The sequence below is a fragment of the Suricata suricatta genome, chromosome 12 (genome assembly GCF_006229205.1).
Source record: "Suricata suricatta isolate VVHF042 chromosome 12, meerkat_22Aug2017_6uvM2_HiC, whole genome shotgun sequence".
NCBI lineage: Eukaryota > Metazoa > Chordata > Mammalia > Carnivora > Herpestidae > Suricata > Suricata suricatta.
The window spans coordinates 102,119,171-102,133,234 of record NC_043711.1 but is presented as its reverse complement, the minus strand read 5'-3'; positions in this window follow the sequence as shown (position 1 = coordinate 102,133,234).

Below are 14,064 nucleotides of genomic sequence, written 5' to 3'. Positions count from 1 at the left end.
CCGCGGCCCCCGCGACCCCGCACGCCGCGCGGGCGACCCCCAGCGTCATGGCCCGCACTGCTCGAAAAGAGGCGGGAAGGGGTCGCCGACCCTGACTTAGCTCGGGGCGGGGGCGACCTTCGGGGAGCCCGGGGGGCCTCGCGCCGCACCCCGAACATTATTTGCACTGTCGGTGCGCCACCATAGCCCAGCCATGTGACCTCGCACGGCCAGGCCCCCCCCTCCCCCCTCGGAGAACACGCATTGTGAATAACAGCCTCGTTCGGGAGGGACATCAGATCAGAAATGTGGTGGGCACTCTGGTCCTTTCTCTCGGGCACACTCATCACCTTGCAAAGCAGGCCCTTGTTTACTCCAACCCGCTCTCTCCCCGGGGCTAGAGCTCGGCCTTCCTCCCCGCAGGGATCCTGTTTTATTCATCTTTGTACCCACTGCCGTGGCTAGGAAGAGGCTCCGGATCAATGTTTATTAAATATGCGTATGAGTGAAGGAGAGCCCCGGGGTTTAGTCCCCAAACTGTCTGACCTATGTTGAGTGACTTGAAGCCTTATCTGTTAAGAAAAGGGAGGGGAGGATGCGGGGCTTTAATAATCCTTGTAATCCGTGCCCTGTCTACCCCTCAGGGGCTATTGTTCAGGAAGATCAAGTAGATAGGTGAAAACCTCTGGAAACCGTCAGATGCTGAGCAAATATTATATAGGATGGTTATCCATTCATCCCCTCCGCCGGCAAGCTTTTAACAAAGTAATTCCTGGGCTTGTTTTTCAGCAGATGGTGGTCGCCCTTCCTGGTCAGTCTTAAATATTTATTGCAGGACAATCTCGTTCTTACATTTAAGAAATCAATCAGGCTTCCATTTCTTTGAGGGAAATGAACAGTGCTTGCACACATAAATAATGGAAGAAAAATCCTAGTCCCAAAACAGCCACCCCTAAGCAGCCCGACAGCCCAACAGCAGGGGGATCGTGAAGCATCCAGGAGATTGGCAGAGGCCGAGTGTGCAGCTCTAAGCCAGCCGCAGCCAGGCATGGGATTGTGTGCGTGAAACAGTGTTAAGTGAAAAGAAGAGGGGAGGGGACAGGCACACTGGCCGAGATTGTGTCCATGGAAGCCCTGACCCATATTGAAAGGGGGAAGGGGGAGGATGTAAATCATTACATTTGAATGTTCCTTGGCTGTTTAATTTTCCTGTCAAGTGGCTTAAGCCTGATTTTTTTTTTTTTAAGCATTCCCTCATGGCCAAGTATGTGTTTCCTTGGAATTGAAATCTGGGTTGATGGTTTTATATTTTAAAAGCTTTCATTGTGACTCATTCTTGGCCTGGGATAGGATTCTGTAATACTCCCCAAGCTCAAAGAGCCTGGGTGTCCTGTTTCTTGGGCTCCGTTCATACCCACTTTCTAACATTTTGCCAATGGATCCAAGAAGTCACTTTTGGAGACAAGTGTTGTATTGTGTTCCTGTCATCTTCATCAGCGCGGAAGGGAACCGTGAACGTGGAACTTCCCGGCCGAAGCCAGAGGACGGCAGGGGAAGGGGTTCAATTCAAGTGCTGACAAGTTCCTGGTTGGACAATATGGGTCAGCAGTGCGAGACTCGCCCTCTTTGGAGAAGAAGGTGCAGCGGAGATGAGGTTGGTGAGGCCCTTATGTGGCCCCGACATCTAGTAAGTGCTCCACAAACGGGCAGCGTGGTTTCTTAGCAGCAGCAGCCTGGCAGACGCACAGAAGGCTCGGCTCTCCCTGGAAAGCAGTGTTCCAGGGAGCAGGGCATCCTGGTGGGAACTGGGCATTCTCCAAGCACATTTTCAGGATTCCTGTTCTGTGGTTTGGGAATCCAGATGGGTCTACGATGTGCTCTCATGTTTGAGACTGTTTAAACAGTCTCACATGGAAACCTTTTAACTCTGACCTTCTTAGAGCCCACTGAAAGGCAGATGGTCATTTTTTTTTATCAAGATGAATAGCAAAAGCCTGATAAATATCATATTCGCACACGTCTGACATAACAGGCAGATTCTGGCCAGATTTAGGAAACAGGAACTTTATGTTCTGTCTCCCCAAATAGCTCCTCGAGACCTTGAGAGTTTCCAACCTCAGAGAACTCCCCGCTAGCTCTGTCTTCCGCCAAGACGCCTCTCCCGAGCAGAGTGAGTCCAGAGAGAGGCAACAGTTCTGTTTTGCCCAGACTCCATTTTACCAGGTTTCTATACCGGACATGTCCACAGCCTAGCAGGGGCTGTAGCTAGCTCTGGCCGGGCGCCGCCAAAAGGGGAGAAACAGAGCACAACCCTTCCTCTGGGAATGTGCCACGCGCACCGACTCCGCCCGCACGCCGGCTCTTAGCAGCCAGCGTCTCTTCCCCTCCGTCCACCCGCTACACTGCGGTCACGGTGACCTTTCCAAAGCACAAACCTCATCATGTCACTGCCTGCCTGATTGAGGCCCCGGAACAGCTCCCTGCGGCCCACACCCGCGACGCTCAGCAGAAAACAGGTGCTCCCTAAGCCAGGGTCTCACTAATAGTAATGAATGATGGTCTTTGCGTGGTTGGCAGGAAAAAAAAATCAAGTTAATTGATGGAATAGTCTCCATTTTAGATGTTACTTCCCTCACTTTTCGTAAGCTTTTGGTCCCTGCTACACTTAGCTATATCATACTAGCCGACTGTATCTGATTGGTCCAGACACATGGGTTTCATTAATTTTTTTTCACATATCAGTATTTCCTGGCATTCTGATGGTACTTGACGTGCTTTCTCAACGTGGTGGAGTGGCCACTGGGATGGAGGCCTGGCATTCGAGGCCCTTCTCAACAGGCCCACCTTCCGGTGCCTAGAGTTCAAGTCTTTCCTTTGTCCTGACTGGTGCCTCGTGTAAACAAATGTTTGGGGGAATGCATGAATTCATGGACTGATAGAAAGATGAGACTAAATATATTAAGTAGCCAAGAATATCGGACTGTCAGGACCCTAAATGGGCAGCATGGATAGAGAGTACGGTGATCCTGTCTCTCCCATTACTTGCTGTGACTTCAGCCACACTGACCGTCTTACTGTTCCTCAAACCCGAGCACGGACTGGCCCCTCTCACCCAGGCTCTTCATGCGACTTGGCTCCTTCTCATGACTGAGGCCTCCGGCACCCCATATGAAGTAGCCCCCCGACCTTGCCCATGCCCTTGGGAAAGGACTGTCTTCTCTCCCAGGGCCCCAGGCCCATCGCACCGTGTACCAGGCTCTGTCAACATCAAGACTCTACCAACACTTAGCCTCATGGCTTTCGGCCTTTGAGACCAAGACAGAGACTTCTCCGATAATAGCTCATGCCAGCAAAGCATTGCTTCTGCGCTTTTTTTTTTTTTTCCAGGATGATGTTGACACATATGTACTCAAATAAATCAGCCTTCCCATCCTAACCATCTCCCTTGGCAGGAGCGATACGTTGATGTGCCAAGCCAAGGCTGACCTGTATGACTCAGCCCTTGAAAAATATAAAGAAAATCATTGTGTTTTCACAGTAACAGGCACTGAGACCCAGAGGGCTCATCCATTTCTAGTTTTTTCCCCATGGCTCTAGCCACTGACCTGTGTGTGGTATGCTGTGTGGTGGCGAGTCCAGAGCGGGGCCGTGGTCATAGCATGGCTTCGTAGGGGTCGGGACTCCCCTGGTTCCACGGGACAGAACCCAAATCAGACTGGCTTAGGCTTAAAAGCAAATATGGTGGCCCAGATAACTTAAAAAAAAAAGACCAAACAACAACAAAGCAAAGCTAGATCCAGAAGGTACATGCTATCAACAACAGTCTCTCTCTCTCTCTCTCTCTCTCTCTCTCTCTCTCTCTGTCTCCTTCCTTCTTTTGTGTTGGTTTCATGCTCAGGCTAGCTCTCCCCAGGAGTTAGCAAATTGACATCTTGGAGTTCTGCCCTAGTCTCTCCCAGCATAGCAACCCCATAGGAAGGACACTTCTTTTCCCTAATGAGTCCAGCAGAACTTCGAGAATTAGCTCTCATTGACCTGTCCTGAGTCACATCCTTATCCCTAGACCCTAAACCCTCAACGGAGGCCAGAAAGCAGGATCATCTCATCAGTCAGGCCTGGGTCACGTGACTGCGTCCTGCCTCAGGAAGGCGAAGGTGTCAGGGTTGGAGCTGCCCAAACAAAGCACAGTACAAATCTGTCTTTTCTGAGATCACTGTGTTGGACCCAAGAGAAGGGATGTTGAGCGCTCAGATGATGTCTGCCCCAGGCCAGTTTCCCGTCCTTGCTCTGTGCCCTTTAGGCATCGCCATCTGCCTTTCCTTGAAACTCACCCCTGACCTCCAGAACCTTGGGTGCAACTGGTCCTCCTCCTTCACAATCTCTGTCACCCAGCGCCCCCGAATGCTGATTTACCCCCAGTCTTTTGTCCTTGATTTTCTTTTCTTTTTTTCTGGTTCATATTTTATTTATTTTTTTGAAAGAGAGAAGCCTGAGAGTGAACAAGGGAGGGACAAAGGGAGAGAGAGAGAATTCCAAGCAAGCTCTACGCTTAGCATGAAGCCCAACACAGGGCTCAACCCCATGACCCTGGGATCATGAGCTGAGGCGAAATCAAGAGTTGGACGCCACTCACTCAACCCACTGAGCTGCTCAGGCGCCCTGTCCTTGCTTTTCTTGTCCTATTCACCTGTCGGCGGTTTCAGTGCCTCTAGGCTCTCCCACAGACGCTGCCCTCTGCTCTCGCCTCCCATTCTGAGGGCTCCTTTCCAGCTGCACGGAGCTCCCCGGATGTCCTACACAGGCCACACAGGTCCCTGGTGCCCTCTTTCTGTTTTTTTCTTTCCGAAGTTCGGGAGCAAACCTAGTTAAATGTTTTCTTTGGCTCTATTAGATGTGACGTCCCTCTTCTCCCCGATGGACCAACAGGGAATGCCGGCTTCCCAGGTAGGGGCTCTCCTCCTCTTCCTCTGTTGTAGATCTCCATCAATGGCACTACCTGTCATTCGGTCCCCATAAATAGAGCCTCTGGCACCATCCGCCATTGCAACTCCTCTGTGCCCGAGCCAATACACCACTCCTAACCAGATGCGAGACTGCGGCCCCTCCTCCTCCCCCTCGCTGGGGCCACTCCATCGGTCTTGTCTCTTTTGCCTAGAAAAGCACCACGACAGCCAGTCTACCTGGCCTCCATGCTCCCGACACTGGTCCCTGCGGTCCGACAGTCTCCAAACATCACCTTTCCGGAAAGACCAATCGTTCACGTTCCTCTCCCAGTCAGGCACCTGCTTTTCTCAACCCCTCTGCCCACAGGAAACAATGAACTCCTTAACTTTGCCTCTACAAGCCTGATGTGCCCGTTGTCTGTGGAACCACATCTACCACAAACCCTATGCCTTGTGGAACCTTCTCTGCCCACTCCATGCCTAAGGCTCTGTTCCTTTTGACTTGTGATCTCCTCTGCCTTGAACAGATGCCTTTATTCCCACCTCTGCTCCTGGGAAATTCTCAAGATCAAGCTCAGATGTCACTGCTGAGGCTTTCCACACAGCCCCCCAGCCCCCAGGGAACATCAGTCATGTACACTTCTTGGAGAACAAAGCACCAAGTTCATTCATGGCCTGGAGGTTATGCCAACTTGTCTTGGGTTTTCACTTCTGTCGCCTCCACTAGCCAGGGAATTGGAGAGGGGGGCAGACACTGGCCTACACACCTCTGAGTCTCCAGTGCCGGCCAGCGGAAGCACTCATACGCCGACCTGACAAATGACATTGGAGCATCCAGAATGGGGTGAGGGGGTTGAGGTGGGGTGGGAGGCGCCACAGGTGTCACAGCAGGAAGATGCACCTGCTTAACAGCCGCAGCCCAGGGATGAGGATGTGAGGTTTGAGAGGCTGGGCGCAGCAGATGCCGGGTAGATGTCTTTGGGATCTGCTACCTGTAATCGGGAGCCATCCATGAGCCCAAAGGCCTCAGGGGGCTATGTGGGCTAATGAGAAGGCTGTGATGAAGAGGACAGAGGGGAAAAATCCAGCTAAATTTTGTGTCTCCAACTGGGGGCAGACACTCCCCCTTCTCCCTCCGAAAGGCCAGCTCATCGTTAGCTGGCCATCTACATCAAGTTGAGCCTCAAGGTTGGATTGCCGGTGATAAACACATGTCCCTGGTACCCTCTTTCTCTTTTTTTCTTTCCAAAGTTCAGTAGCAAACCTGTTTAAATGTTTTCTTTGGCTCTATTAGATGTGACTTCACTCCTCTCCCCTGATGGGATCGACAGCCTGCTTCATGTCTTTTTGATGGAAATAAAGGCTGATGGAGTTAGACTTGTGTCGAATTATCTCTGGAAGTATGACTGGATGTGGGGTCTGGGTGAAGCTCATCCGATTCTCTCTGGGGGCTCCATTTCCCGTGAGGAGCTAGGAGAGTGGGAGGCGTGTTATGCACACCTTCCAAAGGAGAGACGTCCTCAGGTCCATGGAGGCTGCAGAGCAGCACACCTTGATGTGCCTGTGGGTCACACATGTGGAAGCCCCAATCCAAGGAAGGTGGGGAAGGGGCAGGGAGGTCTAGGGACCAGCGGACCCCTCTGCATGGATGGCATCCCCTACTACAAAGGGGTCAGGATCAGGATGCTTAGCACTTCCGTGTTGCCCCAAGGACCATTCCCAGCAATCGGTATTCAGATCTGAGTCAGTCGATGAAGGGACCAATTGCTTTCTTGATCCGGAAGAATCGAAGGACTGTCAGAGCCCAGCGTTGTGGGGGATGCGGGCTGTCTGTGTGACACTCTCTGCTCTCAAAGAACTCACAGCCTAGCTGGGGATACAACGCCAACAGATGGGAAACAATTAGTGAGCAATGGAGCTTGAAAAAATATGCCAAAGTGACTATAAAGGCAGCGGCAGTTCAGAAAAGCGAGAGATTGATCATTTCAACAGAAGCCTCCTTCTCGAAGAAGGTAGATGAAGACCCAAGCCTTGAAGGACAGGGAAATGCTTCAGGAATGGGAGGGCCTGGCACAGAGGGGCGGCCGCCTGAGCCGGGGGAACCCTGAGGTAGTGAGAGGGGAGAAAGCGCACCCAAATTATGGCAGAGCGAGATCTGGAGGCCCCAGAAGTCAGGGCTTTAATTTTGATGTTTATTCCATCGCTAAACGTTTGCCATGTGCCTGAGGCATCAGGAGTGCACACAAGACACACAGAGAGTCAGACACAGGAATGTCTCATAGTAAGTGCTCCGTGCAGGGATGCGCCAGGTGCGTGGAGAGACAGAGGGTGAGCGGGGGAGGGGCAGAGAGAGGGGGAGACACAGAATGGGAAGCTGGCTCCAGGCTCTGAGCTGTCAGCACAGAGCCTGATGCGGGGCTCGAACTCATGAACCATGAGATTGTGACCTGAGCTGAGGTCAGATGCTTAAGCAACTGAGCCAACCCAGCGCCCCTAGCTCAGTAAAGATTTAAGCAGGCTTCTTGGAGGGTTTCTCAGAGAGTGCTAGAAAGGAGCAGAGGCATGATCTGAGCATTTCCAAAGATGTTCACTGCAACGTTGTTTATCAGAGCAAAAGGATGGAATCGATCTGAACTTCCAACAAAAAGTGACCAGTTACATAAATTATGGTCCATCCAGAAGGAATCCCATGGAGCAGTTAAAAAAAAGAAAGCAGCTCTGTATATATTGATTTGGAAAGGTCTCCAAGATATAGTTTTAAGAAAAAAAATTGTAGGGGCACCTGTGTGGCTCAGTTGAGCGTTGAACTCTTGATTTTGGCTCAGGTCATGATCTCATGGTTCTTGGGATTGAGCCCTGTGTCAGGCTCTGTGCTGAGAGAGAGCCTGCTTGGGATTCTCGCTCTCCCTCTCTCTCTGCCCCTCCTACCTTATTAGAAAGAAAGAAAGAAAGAAAGAAAGAAAGAAAGAAAGAAAGAAAGAAAGAAAGAGAAAGAAAGAAAGGAAGGAAGGAAGGAAGGAAGGAAGGAAGGAAGGAAGGAAGGAAGGGAAGGAAGGGAGGGAGGGAGGGAGGAAGAAAAAGAAAGAAAGAAGGAAAGAAAGAAAGAAATTGTACGGTCTAGAGAAAAAGATATTGTTTGCTATCTTGCACGTCAGAACATACAAATTTGGTTGGCAAATGACTAGGTTGTCTCTGGAAAGAGACACAGGAAACATGGAATGCTGGATGGTTCCCAGGGAGGGGAAGGGAGAAGAAGACAGAGAGGAAATCTGTCCCTCAGGCTCAATGAGAAGAGACTCCACAAGGAGACAGTGCTTGAAGCTTGAGTCTTAAAAGGTGCTGAAGGGGGCACCTGGGGGGCTTAGTCGGTTAAGTGTTTGACTTCGGCTCACGTCATGATCTCACAGTTTGTGGGTTCGGGCCCCGCATCGGGCTCTATGCTGCCAGCTCAGAGTCTGCAGCCTGTTTCAGATTCTCTGACTCCCTTTCTCTCTGCCCCTTCCCTGCTCACTCTCTGTCTCTCTCTCTCTCGCTCTCAAAAATAAATAAACATTAAAAAAAAAAGTGCTGAAGGCCACCCAGGTGGATGGCGGGGGAACAGTATTCTGGGCGGTGTGGATGCCCAGGGTGTTTATAGACCACGGGGGAGGGTTGGGAGGAAGATTCTCTTGGGATAGGCAGCTGTTGGGTCAGCAAATCTGGACCATGCAGAGAATGAGGTGCTGGGCTGAGTTCACACTTGGTTCCGACACCACTCACTCACCCCATCGGTCAGCATTATGTGGACCTCGGAGGATGGCTTTCGCATGTGTGAACTTGTGGTCTCAGTCTGGCTGTGGCTGGGGGGCTCATAAACAACAGGAATCTATCCCTCATAGTTCTGGGGGCTGGAGGTCCAAGATCAAGGTGTCCGCACAGTCATGTTCCGGTGGCCGAAGCCAGGGAGCTCTGTGAGGTCTCTTACAAGGCAGGGCACCGATCCCATGCATGTGGATGCCACCTCATAACCTGATCTCCTCTCAAAGACCCCACCTCCTAACACCGCCCCTTTGGGGGTTCAGATTTCAACAAAGGAATCTGTGGGGGCGGGGCATACAGATGCTCACGCCCTCGGAGGCGTGGCCACGCTGAAATGCATCTCCCAGACTTTCCATCCTTGCTTGTTGACAGTGAGTATGGGCTACAGGGAGATGCTTGCAAGATTTGGAAGGTGCCGTTCCCAACTTGGGGTAAAATACTAAACAAACCAACATGGCGGTGCCTTCGCACAGTCCCTTTTCTAGGAGGAGGAAGCAGAGAATAAGCACAAAATAAATAACGGGAGCTCAGAGGTTGAGAAGTGCCAGGAGCAAACTAAAGGAGAGGAGGTGGCCATAGACCAGGACATTTCAGGAGAGCCTCGTGGAACATGTGGCCTTGATCTGCGCCCTGAAGGGCAGCAGGACCCGCCATGTGGACAGTACTCGCACTGAGGGAGTGTTGAGGTCACAGGCTTGGAGGCAGGTGCGCCGAGTCTTCTAGGGTCACATGCAGTGTGAGATCAGAGCCACAGGTCTTCTTGACCTTGGAAGTCAAAGTCAGGAGACTGGATTGTACTCTAAGAGCATCCTGGGGTCAAGGCCTCTTCCAATGTTAGCCAAGTAAAAGCCCACATGTAACTTTTACAAAAGTGGGGAAGAAACAAGGTCTTGGGGTGTGGGTGTGGGTGTGTCGGGGGGAAGCGGGGGGAACTTCACATCTTGGTCTTTGTCTTAGGCTGAGCTGCAGTCCTTTGCGCCCTGAATCAGGGCGAGGAGGGTCTGACTGCCTTCTGCTTTCACCAGAATCCCATCTTTCCAAGGAAATCAGACTTCCTCTCCCTAAGGAGTTCTTTCCAGGGCCCCTGCTAAAAAGCATTATGGGAAGCTAAATAACTCGCATGGTTTTACGCTTCATTTCCCTGGGATGCCATTAGCCACATCACATCTTTATGGGACAGAATCCCCTAGCTCGTTCTGCTTGGAACAGAGGAAAAACAGGAAGGAGGACATAGTGTTGGGAGGTTGGCTTGGGAGTAGTGGACTTAGCAGGGGGAGCGCCTAAACACGACAGATGGCAGCCATCTTCCCAAGGGGTCACCGGTCAGCCCCACGCCCTCTGGCTCTCGTTCCAAGCCTCCTGGCCACAGCATTTCTAATTGATTTAGAAATAACGAATGTATTGGATGGACGCCCAGAGACCATGCAGGCCAGAGAAGTGAAGCCATTTGTCCAAGGCCACACAGCTGCCCAGTGCTAGCATTGGCCTTGAACCCAGTTCAATTCCCAGAGCAGCCCTTTAGTGCCCTATCCTGTCCCTCAGAGAAGAATGAGTGCCTTCCCAAAGCTCTCTACAAAGACCAGTATCTCCTGCGTGTGGCTCTCGGGAACAATGGTGCCATTCCTTGCTTTGGAGATTCAATCGCTTATCTAGTGCAGAAGCAAGGGCTGGGGTGAGGCGTGCAGGTCAGAGGGAATGGAAGCAGGGAACTATTTACAGGCTGGTAAAAGGGCTCAGACCCTTGTGCTGAGCCACACACACCTAGAACACGTCTAGCTTTCCGTGGAACCACCTGGTGTGTAGTAGATCTTCAACTAATGGTGGCTGGATGGGTCAGTAGGTGACTGACCACCTGGTAGGAGTGCTTGTCTCCTGTCATTTAAAGACCTAAAACTCCACCTTCAGGAAGCCTTCCTGGATTGATGGAAGAATTAGTAGGTTCTTTGGCCTTGACTGGGGTTTCAGCACTCATTGGTCATTTCAGGAAAGGTCCCAGAACTGAGCCTCATTGACCTGACTTGGGCCACACGACCCTATTAGTTGCTCTCTGCAGGGAACCGAGGCTCCGTCTGGCCCAGCCTGGTTCACCTACTCATGGGACAGACAGAGGTGGGTCAGCTCCCTGACCACACAGACTGAGGCAGAGGGATGCCTTCCTGAAGAAAGTCAGTTTGCTACCCGAAGAAGGAAAGTAAGGGCTGGGCAGGCAAGGGGCAGAGAGCCCCAAAGACGGTCAACCAGCAGCACCCATGACGACATACGTTAAGCCCACTCAGCTGAGAGCACCTGGTAAGAAAGTCCTCCGACGTCAAACTTCACAGGGTCCCCAGAACAGGAGCGTGCGACCCAATCATCAACAGATTATTGACAGAGGACGCACTACCTGCCCAGCATGGAGCTGGCTGCTGGGGATACCTGGGCCGGGGGATACGACCCAGGGGCCCTGCCTCAGGGCAGCCCGGAGACTTCCATGAAGGGTGATCTGGGAAGGCCTCCAGGAGGAGGTAACTTTGGAGCAGAGAGACCTGGAGAGGGCACAGCAGGAGGGCACTCTCACAGAGGCAGGGGAGGGCGAGGGGTGGGCAAGGAACACCACAGGGGCCAGACCGCGTGGGGCCTAAGAGGCCGTGGGCAGGGCCGCGGATTTGGCTCAATCTAATCAGGCTGTTGGTGACTCCTGGGGTCTGTGCGCCTGGGTCCTCTGGACGCAAGTGTTCATTCAGGCCCTCCACGCTGCACCCCCCCATGGAGAAGGTTCTGAGGGGGGTCAGGGGGTCTCACCGTCCCCTCCCTGTGGCCGCCCGCCCTTGCTATCCCCTGGAAGACAGGGATCCCGAGGCCCTTCTCCCGAATTTCCTGTGACAGGGAAGAGTCACCACCAAGAACATTTCCATCTTTCTGGCTCTTTGGGCCTCTCAGACGCCATGTCCTCCAGTTGGCTTGCTTCCTTCTCCTCTGGTGGGAGAGGCTGGGGGGGTGCTCTTGGCGCTCTCTCCCCGCTTTTATTTTCAAAGGTATGGGGGGCAGCCATCCGAGCGCAGAGTAGCGCAGAATGAGGCCGCAGAGCGGGACGGGGGTGGGGGCGGCCCCTCGGGTGAGTCTCCGGGTTCTTCACGGCCCGGGCTCTCGACGGCGGCCCCGGGGCTGGTCATCGCCTCGATGTGACTCACGTGTGGACCTGTGAGGAGTCCTGGAGACACGTGGGCCCACGGCTGGGGTGAGGTGGCCCCTGGCCGGGCCCCGAGGGCATCATCAACCACGAGGCCTGTCCCTTGGTTTTCGGAAGGGGTGTCCCCTCCTCTGAAAGCTCAGAAAGGCAGCAGGGATGCAGAGAAGGTTCCAGAGCCTCCTCCCCACCATCTCCTGCAGGAGCGTGATGAGTGCTCACGACCGAAGCTGCGGGGAGAGTCGGGGGCGTCGGCGGGTCAGCCCCAGTCGGGGGCTGGCAGCCGTGGTCGGGGCCCGGCGGGTCCTCAGCGACGTGCCCGTACGTGCCTCCCCAGACTGTTCGGGAATGGCCTGACCTTTACTTTTTGTACACTCTCTCTCAGTTTTAATATTTTTCCTGGTTCTTGGCTCTGGAAAAAGTGGAAAACCGTATACAGGACCGCACTGTTGATGTCTCGGTCAGAGAGGAGGAAAGATTTCACAGTTACTGCAAGAAAACACTGGTTGACATGTGGGCTCATAAATCACGCCCACATTTATGCACTTGTGGGTATGGGTCTATATGGTATTTTTCCTTTTCTCAAGAAGAAAATTTAGGCCCTTGACTCTCTGACAAGGCTCCATTAAGTAGGGCCTTTCTCCTGCCTGCTGAGGGCTGCTTTTATAAGAGTGTTTATCAAACAGAACCCGAATCCCCTTTGGGCCTCCGCTGGGAGGACAGGAGCCGTGCCCTCCGGGGCCTTCCAGGGAGGAGAGCCAGCTTTCCTGGCACCATGCTCATGAAATCAGAGATAGTGAAGGTGCCTTCCTGAGCAGGGGCCACGGCCCCTCGGAGAGCGCCAGGCGCTTCACAAAGGAAGAATGACGCTCTTTTCCCAGGTTGGCAAGATGGGCGACCTTTGTCTTCGGCATGTTGCCCGAACCTTGTCTGGCATCCAGAACCTTCTACCACCGCCCTCTCTCGTCCCCTCCCAGCAGCCAGCCAGCCATCACCGGGCTCTAAAATGTCCACTGAATAAACTATCGATCAAATAACAAATATTTTTAACATCTATCTCGTGCATGCCACTGGGTTAAGACCTAGAAAATGTATGGGGCTCTGGGGAGGGGAGTGAGGTTCTCAGTGATGAATGACGGCAAAACCACAGCAAGCCGGTGCCCACGCGCCCTCCCCGTGCTCCGAGCAGACATTGCTAATCAATCACCGTGTGTGGAGCTCCGGAACTCTGTTTGACACAGGCTCCCCCACCCCCAGAGGGTTCCTCCTTGGGAAAGTCTATTAGCACATGGCCTCTGGGAGATGAGAAGTCACCTGCTGGACCAGCCGGAGGTGTCACAGCAATCCCGGGGGACCAGTGGGATAACGGACATCATGCTCTCCTGTTCCGCATGTCTTGGGAGAATTAGAAACCCATTCCCTCGTAGTACAAAGTACCTTAAGAGGCAAAGACACAGGTGATGACAGCCAGATGAGGCCATGGCAAGAGGCCTAGGCTTTCTGCCATGTTGCCCCTCACCTCCACCAAGGCCACCCTGGAAGACTTCCTGGAGGAGGTGGTATGTGTGTGTTAGCTGTCTCACGTCTCCCAGGGAATCTGTCTCTGATTAAATGGCTAGGCTGCATTCCTGCCCCTCACCGGGGCCCACTGCTATCCAGCCACGGTGGCCTCAGGCACATCCCCAAACTGGCAAAACCTTCCCCCTTTTTCAGGGCCCTGTTCCCTCTGCCTGAAATGCTCTCGCCCTAGCTCATCCCATGGCTGGCTCCTTCCCACCCTCCAGATCCCAGCTTGAATGGCTCCTCCTTGGAGAAGCGCTCCAGCCGCCCTCCCGGGCAGATCTGCCTATAAGCCGCTATCCCAGCCCCTGGCCGCTTCCCCTCGCTGTGAGCCGCCCACCAGCGTGGCCCTGACACCGAGGGGCAGGCATATCATAGATTCTCAACAGACACTTGTCCAAAGAATAAAGGAGGAATAAAGCCCGATGATTTTGTGGAAAGACTGGGGCCCACGGGGTCTTTGCAAAGCGTCTCCACAGAGAGCAGCTCATTATGTCTCCTGTGTCACGGAGCCCCGGGGTCTACGCTCTTATACCGCAGAACTCTCCCAGCAGCCCGCGGGTCCCTGCGGGGGGTCCCTGGGCCTCTGCATGTGTCTGGCCACCTGAGTGGGGGCTC